Genomic DNA, 20,374 nt, shown 5'->3' on the forward strand with positions numbered 1-20,374 from the left:
GCCAATTTCGTAAATCGTGAAGGTCCCCCTTCTTCAGCAATAAGGTGAGCACAGCTCGCCTGCACGAAAGAGGGAGGACCCCGCTCTGCAGAGACTCGGCCCAGACGGTGACTAGGTGACAGTCAGCCGACGGCAGTAGAAGCTGTACTTGCCGGCGGAAAGAAAAGATGTGACGGAGGGTGGGGTCCTTGCAGCCCAACGGGAGAGGGCTGATGACAGAAACAGGTTTCCCCAGGGTGGAAAGGGTGGGTAACAGGGCAGCACTGGGGAGAAAAGGAGGGACAGAGGTCAGGACCAGGTGGACGCCCAGGTCCTCTAGAGGCTCTAGGGGGACAAACACCCCGCCCCCACCGCCAGGCCCCTCTCCACCACCTCCTGGGCGGCAGCCTCCAATGCTAAGAAGACCTTCCCATATATTTTGGAGGCCGTCACAATGGCCGAGAGCCCCACCACCTTTGTGAATGACCGCACGTAGGTCTCCATGTTGGGGAAGGGGCCCCAGCTGCTGTTGATGGTGGCAGAGGCGGTGGGTGGGAGAGATGACGAGGCGGCAGGCAGGGGGCTGCCGCCGCCCAGGCATACGTCCTGGGGGCTGAGGGAGGGACATCCACAGAGCTGGTGGAGGGGGCAGTGGGGAGAGACACCATGGTCGGTGGCGGGGCCGCAACAGTGGGGGTGGCCCCTGCCACGGAGGGCCCGGTGGTTTTAGCGGGGCCCTTCCCCTTCTTCTTGCCCTGGCCTTTCCCGCCAGCTGTGGGGGCTCCCCTAGAGTCTAGGGAGGCGGTGGGCATGGCAGCGGCGGAGGTTACCCCGGTGCCCTCCATTGCCGATGCCCCAGCGGGGGCGGTGGCAGGTGGTTAACAGAAGTTGGGGTCAGGTAAAAAGGGACAGGCTGTGGGATGGGCAGTTCGGGGGGGGCACATGAACCACTGTAAACTTGTCCAGAGAGTCCTGTTTGGTTGGCTGGAGCTTCTGGTCCACATGGTGGAATCAGGGTGAGCAGCTAAGTCCAGAGGCAGATGTTAAACAGCCAGCAATGACCATGGAGGGAGCAGTGATGAGGATAGTAGTGTGGGGGTTGGGAGGACACAGATGGATTGGGGGGCAGCTCCGTGCCACACCCCCTGTGTCCCTACAAACACTGTCATGACACAGTCAAGGCCTCCCCCCACACGAGAGCACAGTTCGAAAGTTACTCAGTCTTAGGACCCCTCCACGGCAATTTGTAGATTCCCCGGGCGGTATTCCCCGGGTGGACTGCTTTTTCTCTGTCTGTTCTGGGTTTTCTTTTTTGCATTCCAGAAATGCTGGAGCAAGTGATAAGATTCCTCTCAACTGGAGACGGATCTGCAGACAAACAGCAAGCAGCTGGGTCTGGGGGCTGGGTCCTTCTACGCCCCCCCTCCGGGGAAGCGGGCCGGCAGGCCCCCCCTCTCTTGGGGAGGGTTTCATCTGGAGTGGCAGCAGCGTCCGAGGGTGGGCGGGGGGGGCTAACAGCCGGCCAGCTGGCAGCCAGCCAGCACTCTAGCAACAGCAGAGAAAGAAAAAAACAACAACAAAAGGAAAAGAAAGTGGGGAGAGTGTCTGGCCCGGTCTGGGGGGAAGCCGAAAGCAGGGGCAAAAAGCAAGGAAAGCCCAGGCCAGAGGGCAGCAAGCAGGAGAGGGTTAGAAGGGAGCCTTGTTCCCTGTAGAGGGAAGAAAGTTTGCTATAGATTAATTAAAGCACCTGAAGCCAATTAGAGCACCTGAAGCCAATTAGAGCACCTGAAGCTAGTCACCTGATAAAACCCCCCTGCTTCAATCAGACAAGGGAAGGAGTTGAAGGAGAGTGGATTGGAGTTGGAGCAGAGAGCAGTTTGGAGGGAAGCAGAGGAGAGTCTGGAGAAGTGCTGCGGTGGGCTAAGAAGACCAAGACCCTAGGTAAAGGGACACCTGGTTTGCACAGAGGGAGGGCAGGAAGAGGGAAGTAGCCCAGAGGAAGGAACTGCTAGTTCAAGCAGTTTACCGCTATCCCTAGGGCCCCTGGGCTGGGAACCAGAGTAGAGGGCAGGCCTGGGTCCCTCCCTCTCCCCTCCCCTCCCCTCCCCTCCTCTAGGACACTAGTGGGGCAATTAATAGAATCATAGAATCATAGAATATCAGGGTTGGAAGGGACCCCTGAAGGTCATCTAGTCCAACCCCCTGCTCAAAGCAGGACCAATTCCCAGTTAAATCATCCCAGCCAGGGCTTTGTCAAGCCTGACCTTAAAAACCTCTAAGGAAGGAGATTCTACCACCTCCCTAGGTAATGCATTCCAGTGTTTCACCACCCTCTTAGTGAAAAAGTTTTTCCTAATATCCAATCTAAACCTCCCCCCAGCTCAGGGGTGAGAAACCCTAATACCCCAGCTCAGGGGTGAGAAACGGTGCTCTGAACCCTCCCCAAGAAGAGAAAGCGTGAGACCCATCAAAGTAGTGCCGGCAATTTGCCACACACTGTAGATACTACATAACATAGTCTCTAGTCCAGACAGGTGGTTGTCTGGGTCTGACAGGCCATCTCTCAAGCCCCGGTTCCAGTGCAATGTCTTGTTGTGTTGATACTACGGTGAAGTCATTCAATGCAGACTGGGTGTTGGCATAATCTCCACTTGGTGCATAGGCAGGTGCAAGATAAGAAGCATTCCATACCCACCCATCAGAAAGTCGATAGGTGTAAGGTCCCTTCTTCTCTATGATTTTAAGAGGAGCTGTGAATTTATGGTCCCCTTTGCATAAAATTCCAGGTTTTCGTATTCTAAGGAACCACACTCAAACTTTGGTTCCTTAGCACCCCGCCGCTTGTCTGTGAAAACCTTATACTTTGCTTGGTTCTGTTCAACTGTTTTTCTCACTTCATCCTCGGCTGGGGCATTAGGTCATGCCTTTAACAATCCAGCAATGTTCAGTTTAGTATTCATCAGTTTCCCATGCAGTAACTCTGCGGGTGATCTTTGTGTTGTGGCATGTCATGTTGCCCGGTATGCTTGCAAGAAATCAGTAGGGAAGGTTATCCACAATTGCCCTTCCAGTTTAGCCGTCTGCAAACTCTCTTCAAACTTCTGTTAAACCATTCGATTTCCCCATTGGCTTGAGGGTAATATAGGGATGACCTTCTATGTAAAATGTTCCTCTCTGCTAGAAAAGTTTCAAACTCCAGGGAAGTAAATTGACTACCATTATCTAAAACTAGTTCTTTGGGGTTATCTTCCCTGCTAAAAACTGAAGAGAGGTATTTAATTACTGTAGCAGAAGAGATTTGCAATGTAAATGCTACCTCAGGCCATTTACTGAAATAGTCTATTAAAGTGATGGCATAACAGCAGTCACTTGGAGCTGTAACAAAGGGTCTTACTAAGTCAATCACCACTTTTTCCCATGCAGATTCAGGAAGAGGAACAAGCTGTAGTGGAGGGGTACATGTCACTGCTGTCTTATCATGCATTTGGCAAGTGACACAGGATTTTATGAGTGCTTCAGTTTGAGAGTCCATCCCTGGCCATGAATACAGATCCCGTAGTCGTTGCTGGTTCTGACAATTCCTTGATGAGTATCGTGTGCCAGGTGTATGAGTTTTGATTGTAATTCTTCTGGCACAAGTAGCCAGTATGTACCTCGTAGCACACAGCCATCAAGAAAAGAAAATTCATCCCAAACTCTAAAATAAGGCAACAAAACTGGGTCAACTTTTTTAGGGTTACTGGGCCATCTCTTTGTCAGAAATTCCCGTAGTTTTTGTTGAATTGGGCATGCTGAACAAGCAGTCTCTCTCTCAGTCTCTCTCTCAGTTGAAATTGTTCTCTTGTAACTGCAGTGAGAGTGCTTGTAATAAGCGCAACTACTACATCCTCATCCTCCGATGGACCATCTGGTGAAGGCAAAGGCAGGCGAGAACGGCAATCAGCTACCACATTTTGGTTTCCAGACTTATATTCCAGTTCATAATTGAAAGAGAGTAATCTTGCAGACCAACTAGCAATACGATATCCTGCTCTTCCCAGTCCTTTGAGCAACGTCACCAAAGGGCTGTGGTCTGTGTGCAACTTGAATGTGCGGCCCCACAGGTAAGTTCTCCATTTTTCAGTAGCCCAGACACAAGCAAGTGCTTCTTTTTCAACTGTAGAATATTTCCTTTCAGCATTACTTAGTGTCCTTGAAGCAAATGCAACAGTCCTCTCTGTGTTGTCCTCATGAAGTTGTGTGAGGACAGCCCCAAGTCCATAATCAGAAGCATCAGTAGTTACAATTGTGGGCAATGTAGGAGTGAATAGTGCAAGTACTGGACTATGTACAATCAAGTCTTCCACCGTTTTGAAACTAGCTTCTGCATCCATTGTCCATGATAAGGTTAAACTTCTCCGTAGTAATTCTCGTAATGGTTCAATGACAGAAGCATAACTGGGAATGAATTTTGCATACCAGAAGGTAAGACCCAAGAAGGAACGTAAAGTTTGCAAATCTGTTGGAGGAGGAGCATTTGAAATTGCCAGGATATGATCTGGATCAGGTTTTAGTCCAGCCTGTGAAATTGTATGCCCCAGAAAGGAGAGTTCAGTTTATCTCAATTTGCATTTGGACCTATTGAGCTTGAGGCCTGCTTTGTTGATACAGTTTAGTACAGACTGCAGGTTATTGTCATGCTCCTCAGAAGTATTTCCAAACACAATAATATCATCCAGATAGCACTGAACTCCATGTTGATTCTTCAGAATCAATTATATCATATTTTGGAAGGCACTTGGGGCAGATGCAAGACCGTATGGAAAACATTTAAAATGAAATAGTCCCTCATGTGTAATAAATGCTGTTAGGGCTCTGCTATCTTCATGCAACATAAACTGGTAGTATGCGGTCTGCAAATCAGGAGTAGAAAACATCTTTGCTCCACGGAGTTCTGTAAATACTTCTTCTATGTGAGGAAGAGGATGGCTGTCAATCACAATAGCTTTATTTGGCTCCCTTAAGTCCACACAGAGGCAAATGCCTCCACCCTGCTTCTGCATCACTACTATAGGTGAAACCCATTCCAATCTCTTCAATAATGTCATTTTGAATAAGTTTTCTAAGTTCCTCTGAAACAGTTTCCCTGACTGAAAATGGCAAGTGCCGTAACTTCTGTCGTACAGGCATCACATTATTCCATATTTTAACTTTATGCAGGAACCCATAAGCACAGTCGAGTTTCTCCTCAACCTGGTGTTGGGTCCCAGCTGAAACTGGTGTGTGTACTGCAAGAGTGCTTTGCTGAGGAAGATCAATTCATCCATTGCCTACCTTGAGATTTATTTTTAAATAAAAAAAGTGTAAAGCAGCCAATAAATCTCTACCAAGGATAGGGGTGCCTTTGTGGACAATGTAGAATTCTGCAATTACACAGCAATCACTAAAAGTAACTATTGCTGGCAGGCAGCCATGTACTGGAATATGATTTTTCAAATAGCACACCAACTGAAGTTTGGGTTCAGTAAGAGGCATATCTTTAAAGTAATGCAAATAGATGGAATAAGGTAGTATAGATACTGCTGAGCCAGTGTCCAACATTAGCTGAATAGAATGTGATTTGCCTGAGGGTATGGCAGAAACGTTTACAGTGCACTTTATTCGTTCTGGAATATGTGCAGTAGTGATTTTGTCCACACTCAGCACAGTAACATCTGGTATTGTAACTGCATGCACCTGTTGATTGAACTGGCTGCTGTGACATACTTTAGCAAAATGCCCAATCTTTTTGCAATGATTGCACTGAGCTACTTTTGCCGGACATCCTGTGTAGCTTGCAAGGTGTTGTGGGGATCCACAGTGAAAGCTCGCTTTTACTGTATTTTGAATTTGCTGATTCGGTGGTTTACCATTAGTTTTCCTCTTGTAAGCGTTTGTCTGCAGTGATAGTGAACTTTTCTGCAAAGGAGTCACAGCCTGGACTGTGCCTCCTGTATGCATGCTCATTATTTTGGCTTCAGCTGTAGCTGACTCAATCTGAGTAGCAATGGTTATTGCTTTGTCTAGTGTAAGTTGTGGTTCTAGAAGTAAGCGTTCTCTTACACAAAGCATGGTTGTTTTCTCAATGAGCTGGTCTCTAATCATCTCATCTGCCATATTCCCAAAGTCACAAGTTACAATCAGGCTCCTCAGGGAAGCAATATACTGCATTATAGTCTTCCCTGTTTTCTGCTCATGCTGGCGAACTCTGTAGTGATTACCTGATACATTCACTTTTGGCACAAAAAAGTTCTTTAATGCAGTGAGTTCTTTAATGCAGTCTCATATTTATCATCTGCAACAGGAAAAGTGTAAAATATATGCTGCCTTTCTGCTCCAAGGCAGTGGATTAGCAGAGCACACTTTCTTACTTCAGAAATCTCTGTAGCAGTGATTGCAAGCAGATAAGTCTCAAACATACGGACCCAGGCAGTAAAAACAATTGGAGGCTCACCTGGGCTTTGCAGAAAGAGTGCAGGTGGGTTCAGAGGCAGAAGATCCATCCTCTTCACCAAAATGTTGTAGCAACCAGGCAAGGTACTAACAAACTTCAACAGGGCTTTATTTTTAAAGTGGAAACCTCTTTACCAAGCTGCTGCTGCACCCTCGGTAGCTCTCACTCCGCATCCTCAACTTCCCCCCCTCTTCCTGTTTCCTGTCCTTTCAGACTCCCAACAGCCAGTGCTCCCAGTTCTAATAATTACAAGCAGCATCTAAACACCACATAGGGGGGCTTCTAAATGGAGGCAAAAGGGAGAGAGGAGATTAGTTTGAGCATCTTGCACATGTTAGTCTCTTTAGAAAATCCCAGTGCTAAACTGAGCCCTACATAAATTAAGCTTTTGTATTTCATAGAATAATAGACAGAGGTGGGCTATTGATCTGAGTTTGACAAAAAAAATAACCACCCCTGCATTGGGTACAATTTTCCACACAAAATCAGCGAAGGCAAAGTTCAGTTTCCCCTACAAATGGCCCCTGTCTCCTTTGTACATCTGCTACCCTTTGTCTTACTCCAGGTGTGACATTTTACATCATAAAGTGCAACAGGAACCCACTAGTGAGTGTATGACACAGACCCCTCTCTCTGTTACAGCCCCAGTTAAGCTGGTTCACTCTTTAGCTCAAGCTGTAGCAGCTCAAAGTTGCTGGGACTGTCACAGACTCATATCCTCTGTGGACCAGACACAGAAGAGGAGCCGGTGACACACATGTTCGCCAGTGGGTTACACAATTCTACCGTGCAAAGTGGCTGTGGGCTGCATCCTGTCACCTATACCCACACTGAGTCATGCCTCACTCTACAAGTCACTGAGGATGGGAGGTGAAAGTGACGGGGCCGTACAGAAGCAGAATCTGGCCTGAAAAATTGATATCACTGCCAAGAAGGAAATACCCCAGCTTGACTCTCTGAATCCAGGCTGAGAAAAGAGCTGATTACTTGTAAACTAAGCACACCCTGAATCTGAGTCGGAATCTTTCCCATCCCATGCCGTTAGACATCACTTAGGGCACAAATAAAGCTCCGCCACCCCATCTATCCTGGGACACTTTTTGCATATCATTCGTATTGTTGAGCCCCATAAGCTTTCTCTCTCTGAGTAGGGTTCAACAGAGTGACTCCCCTTTGGTTGGTCCCTTTTGCATGTTCCTCCAGACTGCCATGATGGACACTCTGCTTTCATTCATAACACATGTCCCAGGGATTTCCATTTTCTTTTCTGGAAAACTTTGGGGAGGAGGAGGTATTGAGTTGTTTGATGGATCTAGGCATTTGTTCCAATATTCAACATCTACTAATTTTTCTAAGGCATTTGCTCTCAAAGCATTTAGACGTCTCTCTGGGCCTATGGTGGACTGAGCTCACTTTGGCGAATTGAGCACTGACTGTGAATATTATTGAAAAAAGACAAAATATGCCCACTAGGCACTTGCGCCAACAATTTTGACACAGTCACTTTTCAGAGTCAAGCCACCGCTCAATATGTGGCTGAGTTGCAGGTGCTGTGAAAGGCAGAATTCCTGAATTTTGGGGCGCTTGAAAATCTCACTATTCATGTTGCATTAACAGAGATTTTTTACATTTGATTTCCTGAGGGGGTTTCCCCCTTACAACAAAGCAGATGAACATCAGTGACTCTCAGAATGGATGAAACTTCCATGATTACACACAAAAATAAATGCATGTATGTTTATATCAAAGTTAAAGACAAGATTCAGGCAGTCTGAGCCTGATCTGAAGGTGATAAACTGTCACAACTGGGTCATGGGCAGCCAGACCTAGTGGCCAGAGCCAGAGTTCACAGTCAAGGAACAGGAGCCAAGAGTTTGGTTGATCAGGAGATCAGAAGCAGGAGACAAACTTGAAAGCAGAACCACAAATTGGTAACCAGAGTCAGGCCAGGTTGGAATACCCAGGGGTCAGAGGCAGGAGACAGCCCAGAGATAGGAACCTCAAGTCAGAGAAGCCAGGGGACCAGGAGCAGCATAGATCCCATAGCTGCAGGGACAACTTCCTCTTCCTGTGCTGTGTTTACAAAGAATCTGTGGACCAATCAAGACCCCCAGCATCCTGCCAATCAGATTCCAGGACTGGAGTCCTCTGCTGGGGTTCAGCTTCTGCCCTAGCAGATCTATCAGCATGCAGGCAGCCGCCCAACAGAAGACAGGGCGGCTGCAGCAAGAGACTAATCGCCTGCTGATGGACCAGGCTGCTCAAGACCAGGTTATGTTGTGGGAACTGGTAAACCAGGTAAAGGCCCTTACAGAGCTGAACCGCGGCCATGATGGGACGCAGATCATGCGGGCCAGCAATTGGCTGCAGAAAATGATGCAGGAGGTTGATGTAGAGGCATACCTCCTGGCCTTTGAGAAGACAGCCCTGCGGGAGGCTTGGCCCCAAGAACAATGGTCTGGCATCCTCGCTCCATTCCTGTGGGGGGAGGCCCAGAAGGCCTACTATGATTTGCCTGAAAAGGCTGCAGCAGACTACCCCCAACTGAAAGCAGAGATCCTGGCCAGATCTGGGGTAATGACCGCAATGCGGGCCCAGCGATATCATGAGTGGAGGTACCAGGAAAACAAAACCCCGCGGTCCCAATTGTATGACCTCATCCTTCTCACACAAAAGTGGTTACGAACTGAGTACCGGAGTCCAGAGGAGATACTAGAGGTTCTTGTCATCGACCTGTACATGAGAAGACTACCGGCAGACCTTCGCACCTGGGTAAGCCAGAACGAACCCTCCACCTACAACGAGGTTGTCGCACTGGTAGAAAGGCGAAGGATGGCAAGGGAGCTGACCCGACCAGTTAAGGAAGAAGCACTCTGGGTTAAACTAGCAGCACCAAGCCCTCGAGTTCGGGTGACTGGGTCACCAGGAGAGCCCAGGTGGAAAAAGAGAGGGGCTGAAGGCCCACCAGAAGCCACCAAGAGTCATAGCACAGAGCGGGAAGAGGATCGTGATGTTAGACTGCCCAAATCAAGAGACCGGGGAATGCCTAGGGCTCCATACAGATGTTACTCCTGCGGGGAGTGGGGACACGTAGGTGCATAGTGTCCCAATGCCAAGGAGCCTATGCAGTGAAACCTGGGGAGCTGGGCAGACCCATGCTCCCTAATCCACCTTGTGGGGGTCTCACTAACCCCACATATGTACACCAGACCAGTGAAGCTAATGGGGTAGAGACCACAGCACTGGTTGATTCGGGGAGTGCTATCACGCTTGTCTCGGGGAAGCTCGTGAAGCATAGTCAGCTGCTGTGGGCTAAACGTACAGGGATAATATGCGTCTATGTGACAGTTGGTTATTACCCCACCATCCCAGTAAAAATCGAGATTCAGGGGAACACTACTGAGGTAGCAGCAGGTGTAGTCCCTAAACTCCCATACCTGGTGCTCATAGGGAGGGTCTTCCCAGGGTTTGAAGACTTACTCCCGGTAGGGGAATTGGAGAAAGAGGGAAGCCCTGAAAGTAGTGAGGCATCCACAGTAGACTGTCAACCCCCAACCTTCTCTGAAATATCCCCAGATTTGTTCTGCACTCCCAGACAGTGTAGAAAGATGAAAAGGGAAAGAAGGGCAGCTAAGGCCTTGGGAACCCAAATACTGGCCCAAAGCCAGACGGTCGCTCTCGTAGGTAGGTGGACCCGAGCAGCTGAAAAGGAGGCCAGGAGGGAGAAGCACCCGAGTCTGACCCACACCCTAACACTTCTGAACCAGGAGAGGCAACAGAGACTGGCCCCCTAGATCTCTGGCAGATTAGCCCCGGGAGAGGAAATTTTGGACGGGACCAGGCTGAAGACCCAAGGTACAACAACATTAGGAAGGAGGTGATCGAAATAGATGGGGTCCCTGTAGAAGTTAAAACCCAGGGACCAGGACCCTACTTCATAATGAAGAAGAATCTCTTAAACCGGGTTGCACCAGTACAGGGGCAGAAGGTACAGCAGATCCGAGTACCTCAAAAACACCAGAATGCTGTATTAAGTCTGGCCCATAGTCATCTTTTTGGGGGGCATTTGGGGGTAGAGAAGACCCTGGCACGGGTCCTGCGACGATTCTTCTGGCCCAGAGTACATGAAGAAGTGCGGAGGTACTGTGTGTCCTGCCCAGAGTGTCAGCTGCACAGTCTCTGTCCCCACTTGAGGGCACCTTTAGTACCCCTTCCCATCATAGAGGTCCCCTTTGAGCAAATAGCCATGGACCTGGTGGGACCCCTGGAGAAGACAGCCCAGGGCCACCAATATATACTTGTCGTCCTGGATTATGCTACTCGCCACCCAGAAGCCATTCCCCTGCAGAACACGGCATCTAAAATGATAGCTAAAGAGTTGGTGGGGATCTTTGCCCGAGTGGGGCTACCAAAGGAGATATTAACAGACCAAGGTACCCCTTTTATGTCAAAGCTAATGAAGGACCTTTGTACGCTGCTCCATATACATACCCTGAGAACTTCAGTCTATCATCCACAGACTGATGGGCTGGTAGAAAGGTTTAACCGAACCCTCAAGGCAATAATAAGGAAAGTGGTAAGTTGGGACAGGAAGGATTGGCACATCCTATTACCCTACCTTATGTTTGCAATCCGGGAGGTACCTCAGGCCTCAACTGGGTTTTCCCCCTTTGAATTATTATACGGACCCACTCCCATGGCATATCACAAAACTAGATATCACAAAATAAATCTGGGAAGAGGAACCCAATGAGGGGAGAATATAATTGACCATGTGTTGCAGATGCGAGAACGGATAGCCCGGGTCACCTCTATTGTACAGGAACATTTGGAAAAGGTGCAGGAGGCCCAGCGAACCCATTACAATCACCAGGCAAAAGTCCAACAGTTCCAACCAGGGGATCGGGTGATGGTGTTGGTACCCACGGCAGAAAGCAAGCTTTTGTCCCAATGGCAGGGGCCCTATGAGGTGGTTGAACCTGTGGAGGAAGTAACCTACAAGGTGCGGCAGCCAGGACTCCAGAAACAAGAACAAATTTATCACATTAACCTCTTAAAGCCTTGGCACCAATGAGAGGCTTGTGTAGTGGCCCAAGAGACCCCAAGCCAAGGAAATGACATGCAGGAGCAGATCAGGTTATCAACCGAGATGATCAACCGATACCAGGACATGTTTTCAACCAAACCAGGCCGGACCACCGAAGCACATCACCACATTATCACAAAGGGCAAAGGTAACTTTAAGGCCCTATCGGGTCCCAGCAACAAAAAGGGAGGAGATCAAGGCATAGCTAAAAAGGATGTTGGAGCTGGGAGTCATCAAAGAGTCCCACAGTCAGTGGTCAAGCCTGATTGTGTTGGTGCCCAAACCCAATGGCACCACTAGGTTTTGTAATGACTTTTGCCGGCTGAATGAGATATCCAAATTTGATGCATACCCCGTATCGATGAGTTAGTTGACCGCCTGGGCAATGCCCGATTTTTGACCACCCTTGATTTAACAAAGGGATACTGGCAGATTCCCCTTGCCGAAGATGCGAAAGAAAAGACAGCATTCTCTACCCCAGAGGGTCTGTTTCAATATACTGTTCTTCCTTTTGGACTGCATGGGGCACCTGCCACTTTCCAGCATCTTATGGACAAGCTCCTACGGCCCCATACCAGTTATGCAGCGGCATACCTGGATGATGTGATTATTCACACCCCCAGCTGGGAAACCCACTTAGAAAAGGTGGAGGTGGTTCTGGACATGCTAAGACGGGCTGGCCTCACAGCCAACCCAGCCAAGTGTGCTATAGGGCTAGCCGAGGCTAAATACCTTGGCTAAATTGTAGGAAGAGGCATGGTCAAGCCCCATCTAAACAAACTAGAGGCTATCCAAAATTGGCCCCGGCCGAATCGGAAAAAGCAAGTCCGGGCATTCCTGGGGGTGGTGGGGTATTACCGATGATTTATTCCCCATTTTGCTACCAGAGCGAGTCCCCTGACAGACCTGATAAAAGCCCGGGTTCCAGACATGGTGAAGTGGACAGATGCCACAGAGAAAACATTCATGGATCTACGGACAGCCCTCTACAGTAACCCCGTGCTTATAGCCCCAGACTTCAACAAAGAATTCATTTTACAAACAGATGCATCAAGAACACCTAATCCTCTACCTCAGCAGAAAACTCTTCCCGAGAGAGCAGAAGTATGCTGTGGTTGAAAGAGAGTGTCTAGCTGTGAAATGGGCCATGGAAACACTATGTTATTACCTTCTGGGAAGATGGTTTACCCTTGTGACTAACCATGCACCTCTCCAGTGGATGCAGCGAAATAAAGAGAAGAACACAAGGGTGACCAGATGGTTCCTGTCTCTACAACCTTTCCAATTCACCATACAACACTGGGCTGGACGCCACCATGGCAATGCAGATGGCTTGTCATGAGTACACTGCTGTGAAGCTCCAAGGCAAGCAAATCTGCCAATAAGCGCAAGACCCACCAAGGTAGAGGAGGAACTTTGTCACAATAGACACCCAAATCCCAGTGAAATGAAAATCTCAGAGAGAGCACAGAGTATCTGGAGTAGGAGTGAGCCCTAGTGGGTCCTGTCTGGATGGGGGGCAGCCCTCCCAGATGGCAAGATGGCAGACGCACCACCCCACAAAGCTCCTTCTGTGTGAGCTAAGGGCCCATGGGTTGGACTCTGCTGTTCATCAGACACACACACTGTCTGGGTTCGGGTTAGGGGGACTTTTCTGTTCAGCAGCAGAGAGGAGGCAATATCATTAGATTGGAAACCTATGACCCAGAAACCTCACTGTGCCAACTGGAAGAAGGCACAGGGGTACACAGGGTTACAGGCACCCCTTAAGGGACCCAAAAGGGGTCACATAAGGTCTCTAATAAAAGCATGTGTCACATTGGTTATCATAATCCTTGCAAAATGCAGGTGCAAATAATGTGCAAGAAGTTACGCTGGAACACCAGAACAGGGAGGAGCCAAGAGGCCATAGCCCCATCACTTTTCACTGGCCATAAGAGTGAGTGACAGGGCGGGAGGGGGCAGAGAGGAGTACGTGGGGGGTAGGGTCTTGGGGGGAAGTGGTGGCAGGAGGGCGAGGCCTCAGGGGGCAGAGGCCACAGTTCGGGCACCAATGGCTCACCCACTTGTAGGAACCTTCCCTCACCCCTGAGTTACATATGTGTAACCCACAAACCGCCTGGGTGTGGTGTTCTGTCCCATCTAGTGGTACCACGACCCCTTAGCCCTGGTCTACACTAGGAGTTGAGGTCGAATTTAGCAGCGTTAAATTGATTGAACCCTGCACCTGTCCACACAACAAAGCCCCTTTTTTTTACTTAAAGGGTTCTTAAAATCAATTTCTTTACTCCACCCCTGACAAGGGATTAGCGCTGAAATCATCCTTGCCGGGTCGAATTTGGGTTACTGTGGATGCAATTCGACGGTATTGGCCTCCGGGAGCTATCCCAGAGTGCTCCATTGTGACTGCTCTGGACAGCACTCTCAACTCAGATGCACTGGCCAGGTAGACAGGAAAAGGCCCGCGAACTTTTGAATCTCATTTCCTGTTTGGCCAGCGTGGCAAGCTGCAGGTGAGTGCAGAGCTCATCAGGAGAGGTGACCATGATGGAGTCCCAGAATCGCAAAAGAGCTCCAGCATGGACCGAACGGGAGGTATGGGATCTGATCGCTGTATGGGGAGAGGAATCCGTGGTATCAGAACTCCATTCCAGTTTTCAAAATGCCAAAACATTTGTCAAAATCTCCCAGGGCATGAAGGACAGAGGTCATAACAGGGACCCGAAGCAATGCCGCGTGAAACTTAAGGAGCTGAGGCGAGCCTACCAGAAAACCAGAGAGGCAAACGGCCGCTCCGGGTCAGAGCCCCAACATGCCGCTTCTATGATGAGCTGCATGCCATTTTAGGGGGTTCAGCCACCACTACCCCAACCGTGTGCTTTGACTCCTTCAATGGAGAGGGAGACAACACAGAAGCAGGTTTTGGGGACGAGGAAGATGATGATGATGAAGTTGTAGATAGCTCACAGCAAGCAAACAGAGAAACCGGTTTTCCCAACAGCACCTCGGACATGATGACGATGGTTATCAGGCCTATTGCACTGTCTGCTGCCACAAGGCAATGGGTTGCTGCTGCTGTGTAGCAATGCAATACCACGTCTGCCAGCACCCAGGAGACATATGGTGACAGTGAGCTGAGCGGGCTCCATGCTTGCCATGGTATGGCGTCTGCACAGGTAACTCAGGAAAAAAGGCGCGAAACGATTGTCTGCCGTTGCTTTCATGGAGGGAAGGAGGGCGTGACGACTTGTACCCAGAACCACCCGCGACAATGTTTTTGCCCCATTAGGCATTGGGATCTCAACCCAGAATTCCAATGGGCAGCGGAGACTGCGAGAACTGTGGGATAGCTACCCACAGTGCAACGCTCCAGAAGTTGACGCTAGCCTTGGTACTGTGGAAGCACTCCACCGAGTTAATGCACTTAATGCACTTAGAGCATTTTGTGTGGGGACACACACAATGGACTATATTAAAACGATTTCTAAAAAATCGACTTCTATAAATTCGACCTAATTTCGTAGTGTAGACATACCCTTAGAGAGAGAGATTAAGGAGTCTGCTCTACAGCCTTAGCTAAGAGGCAAAGGGCTTTTAGCTCATGTGGTAGAGGCTCATGCATTTAGCTCCGGAGGCCCGCCCGGCAACAACAGGGGACTGTTGGTGTTACAAGTGGGATGGGACCTCTGAAGCTTAGTGCATGAGCTAAAAGCTACACAAGCCACAGCAACTTACCTGGTGACTCATCTGTCTCCTGCTCCCTGTTGAGCACTTCTGGAGTGGAGAAAAATTCCTACCTGCCTGCCCCACCGGGTGACCCCGCTGGGAGCACCACAATCTCTTCCAGTTTGACTTCTTCATCCAGAATTTCAGCCTGCGGGTTACCCCCTCTTTCTGCTGCCTGAGAAGTATCCACGGGGCTATTGGCGATGGAGGGGGGGTCACCACCAAGGATAGCATTCAGCTCCTTATAGAAGTGGCAGGTCTTAGGTGCACCACCGGAGTGATGGTTCACCTCCTGCGCCTGCCTCAGCTCCTTTATCTTCACTCTGCACTACTGCATGTCTGAATCATAGCCCTTTCCACACCAGCCTCAAGAAATTTGCCCATATGTGTCCTGATTCCTAAGGGTCAATCGCAGCTGCGACTGAACAGACTCCTCTCCCCATATACTGATCAGATGCAACAACTCAGTGGTGGTCCAAGCAGGAGTGCGTTTGGTGCGATAGCCAGCCATGCTCACCTGGGAAGCCACCTGGAAAGCTCCTCTGGGAAGCCAGCAAGCAGGAAATGAGATTTAAAATTCCTGGGGCTTGCAAGGGGGAGGGCAGGTTTGCTGCAGGGCAGCAGAGTTCAAACCACTGACCAGAGCAGCAGCATGGGACTTGTGGGATACTTTCTGGAGGCCAATAAAATTTTGGGGGAAACTGTGGTGTCTACACTGCATGTTTGTCGACAATAAAGGGAGGGGAAAAGACAAAAGTCTCTCACAGGGGTGGAAGTTTTTTGTCACCAAAACTAGACTTTTTTAAAGTCACATTACAGTGTGTATACTATCACTATTTTGTCACCGAAAGCCAATTTTTGGAGACAAAATTTGCCAGTGTAGACAAGCCCCAAGGGAAGTAACACAGACAGTCACAAGAACAAGGTCTAATATCTGTTATCAATTTTATTATAGTTACCAGCAATGTTATAAATATTAAGCATAAATAAATCCCAAATACATCCATGCACAAGCTTTCACTACAGTCATACTCACATCCACCTAGATAGTGCTAGGGTCTGATGGGTCTCTCATGGATTGATCATCAATAGATGGATGGTTCCTGCTGGAGTTTTCCCATAGGGACCTCAGTTTTCCCAGCCTGGGCACCCTCTTTATCATGTGATACTGACTATACCTCATACCCTTGTACATGTGCATGAAGGTGTCAGCCCTCTTTTCTCTTATTTGTGTGGTGGCCCCCAAGAATACTGGTGAATCCCATTTTCCATGGGTTGTGTATAGTTCCTTTTATTCTTATTTGCATTGACACACCGCCTATATCTTGTGGTTAAGGCACGTGTTAGAAAAAATATGCATTTTGTGATCTACAATTAATCTTAGAGCTAATTTTTCACAATACCACCCCCTTGGCACATCTTTTTCCCATAATCTTACAGCATCGGGTTATTCTTCAGTCACTTACTTATGTGACCATTTCTCATCTCTAAGGCCTAATATAGCTAAGCTAAAATCTTACAGGCCTCAGCCTTTAGACCTTGCGTTTCAGCCCTTCTTACTTAGACACTATAGAACTCACGATCCATGTGGGGTTTGCACCATTTCCTGAAACCCACATTCACATGCTTGAGACACTGCAGGGCAGCTTGACAGGGGCATGCTGGTTTCACTGTTCTTGTACCAAGACCCAGGTCTGGGTAGCTGTGGGGACAGAACCCCAGGTTCTCTGGATTGAAACACATGAGCCTTGACTGCCTGAGCTACAGGACAGCTCTCTTTGCTTTAGGACCACTCAGATACATTGACCTCCATGCACAGCTTAGCCACTAGAGGGAGACAGAGTCACACTGCGCCAGCATGGCACACACAGTAGTGAATGAGCATTGTTGAGTATAAAGAAGTTATTACTAACATGCTCCTAACTCAAGCCCTGATCCCAGGACACTGAAGCCTTCCCTCTCCCCACAGAGCAGGTACAGCGCTGGCAACAGCAGCAATGCAAACTAACATACGTACTGCCTATGCCTCCACTCTGCCCCAGCAGGGGTCACCCACCTTTGGGGCGAAAGGGGACCTGGGACCTGTTTGGTTCTTTGCAGACAGTGTGGCAGGCTCAGGTGCTGTTGCCTGCTGTGACTGTGTCTGTGGGGGGGGCGGGGGGGACATTTGCCCACTGGAACCTTGACTGAGATCACTAGACTCATCGTGAAACCGGCCTTTCTTTGTCTGCTTTGGAGGAAGATAAATTTCCCCCTGAGGGCTTTTGTTGGGATGCTCAGGACATTCCTGGTGCCAACTCTGTCCCCAGTGCAGCCTGAAGGCGGGTCTGTCTCCATCTCCTCCTCCTGGTAATAATAATACGGCTCCGTCTCCATCGGCAACTCGCGTTCTGAACACAAAGAAAAGATCTCATGAGGCACACTCTCGGCTGGCAAACCAGGGGCCTGATTGTGCAAGTGCTGAGCGGGGAGCTGACAGCCCTAGGTGAACCGAAGCCTTCTTGCAAAGGGATTATGGGTGCATAAATGTGAAATTCCCAGGGCAGACCCTAAAGAGCAGCAAGACACCAAATTACAGGACACCTCCTAACCTGTGTGCCTAAAGCACACACTGCGCGTTCCCTCTGACAACAAAGACTGCCCATCCTTGTAGGGGACCTCCTCCTGCCTCCAGCCACTGAGGGATAGCAAGGAGAGTGTTGGGGACAACTTCTTGGTACAAGTGCTAGAGGAACCACCTAGGGGCTGTGCGCCTCTTGACCTGCTGCTCACAAACAGGGAAGAATTGGTAGGGGAAGTAGAAGTGGGTGGCAGCCTGGGCAGCAGTCACCATGAGATGATCAAGTTCAGGATCCTGACAAAAGAAAGAAAGGAGAGCAGCAGAATATGGACCCTGGACTTCAGAAAAGCAGACTTTGACTCCCTCAGGGAACTGATGGGCAGGATCCCCTGGGAGGCTAAAATGGGGGCAAAAGGAGTCCAGGAGATTTAAATATGATGTAACTGGAATTTGCTTTATGCAGAAGGTCTCTTGTAAGGTATCATTACAATGGTTATAATCTACTGAATATATTCATCCTATTTGTATGAATGTATCATTCTTGTATCTGAAACTAGGAATATGAGGTCCTATTGTAATTATGCAAAGTGTGGGCCATTAATGGTGGTTTAGAATCTTGATGGCTCCCATTGACTAGAACAATTGGTTGTAAATGGTTTATTTACCTGCAAGCCTTCCTGTATATGTGGGGGTCAGTTCTGGAAGAATGGAAGGGGTTTCACAGGTCATGTGAACATGTCACCCGATACTGGAATTTATCTTAAACCTGGGGCTTTTCCATTTAGAAGGAGGGGTGGGAACCCAGAGAGACAAAAGATTCCTGCCTTGTACCAAAGATATAAAAGGGGGTGGAACAGAACAAAGGGGGTCCCAGTCATGAGAAAACCCCTGCTTTTCACATAAGATGCCTGCTGGAACTAACAAGGACTGTACCAGGGGAAAGGATTGGGCCCAGTCTTAGAAGGAGTCTAGTCTTTGAAAGAAAAGTATTTGAACATCTCTGAGGGTGAGATTTACCTGTAATCAGTTTCTTAATGTATTAGGCTTAGACTTGCGTGTTTTGTTTTATGTTGCTTGTTAACTTACTTTGTTCTGTCTGTTATTATTTGAAACACTTACATCCTACTTTTTATACTTAATTAAATCACTTTTGTTTATTGATAAACCCAGAGTAAGTGATTAATACCTGGGGGAGGAAACAGCTGTGCATATCTCTCTATCAGTGTTATAGAGGGTGGACAATTTATGAGTTTAACCTCTATAAGCTTTATACAATTAGCGTCCCACAGTGCTGGGCACTGCACAGACCCCACAGTGAGATGTTCCCTGCCCTGAACAGCCTGCGGGCTCAGTGTGAGAGCAGAGACACCACAGGATCCACCAAGCAGACAAAAGGACAATGGGCTGACTGCATTCAGCAGGATAAGCAGTGGACACAGCCCACCTCTGCTGGCCAGCCACTTCCCCAGGTCACTCCTGCTCTCAGACCCTCTCCACAGAGGCAGAGTTGACTCATCTGGAATCCCACTGCTGAGGTATCTCAGGGAGAAGCCAGGGGTGTGGGGTCTGTCTGCTAATAATACATTACCAGGGGGTATCCCCCTCTGATGCCATTGGTCCCACTCTGCCCCAGCACTCCTACTTCCTGCCCACTCTCCATAGTGACCAACCCCTGCTGGCTACCTGAGTATATCGCCTGGAGCTGAGATCACACGCCATAAGAGCTGTGACTGTTATAGACGATCTCCTGAGAGAAACAGCCCAGTGAATTCAGGGGATCGCTAGAGCAACAGGGCAGTCTCATTCAGAGGAGAGGGCTGGGGTCCATGTTTAATTATTACCCATGGGCTGATGTAGGAGTGCCGCAGAAGGCCTAGAGGACAGAGGAGTTCATATCGCTGAGCCATCATTTTAGGCTCTCTGCAGACTCAGGCAAGACGTGTCTGCATTGGTAACACTTGAGGCACTTTTGGAAAGGTCTCTGCCACCATGAGGGCTGGATCGTTATTTCTGAATAACAGCTGAGATTCTTGTGACACATAGCTCAGATAACTACGCCAGGCAAGTCAGACCCATCTGTTTGACCCCACCATGCCCAGCAGAGAATCAGAACAGCTCTTCTGATTGTGGTGATGGGTAGCTCAGTGGTTTGAGCATTGGCCTGCTAAACCCAGGGTTCTGAGCTCAATCCTTGAGGGAGCCATTTAGGGATCTGGGGCAAAAATTGGGGATTGGTCCTGCTTTGAGCAGGGGGTTGGACTAGATGACCTCTTGAGGTCCCTTCCAACCCTGATATTCTATGATTCCCTTACCTTGACTCACAGCCATCCTCTTCCACAGTCCTGCAGTCGTGGCAATGCTGGAGGACACAGCCCTGCTCATGGTGCAAGGTGTAACCCTTGTGTGGTGAAGGTGAGACAGGTGGCTGGGCTTTATAGGGGGAGGATGTGGGGAGGGGACAAGCTCTCTCTGGCCCAAAGGGGGTGTGATTAGCTGGTAGGCCAGCCACACATGATCAGTGATCACAAGACAGCAGGATGTGGGTTTTGCA

This window comes from Eretmochelys imbricata, chromosome 6 (assembly GCF_965152235.1).
Source record: "Eretmochelys imbricata isolate rEreImb1 chromosome 6, rEreImb1.hap1, whole genome shotgun sequence".
Taxonomy (NCBI): domain Eukaryota; kingdom Metazoa; phylum Chordata; order Testudines; family Cheloniidae; genus Eretmochelys; species Eretmochelys imbricata.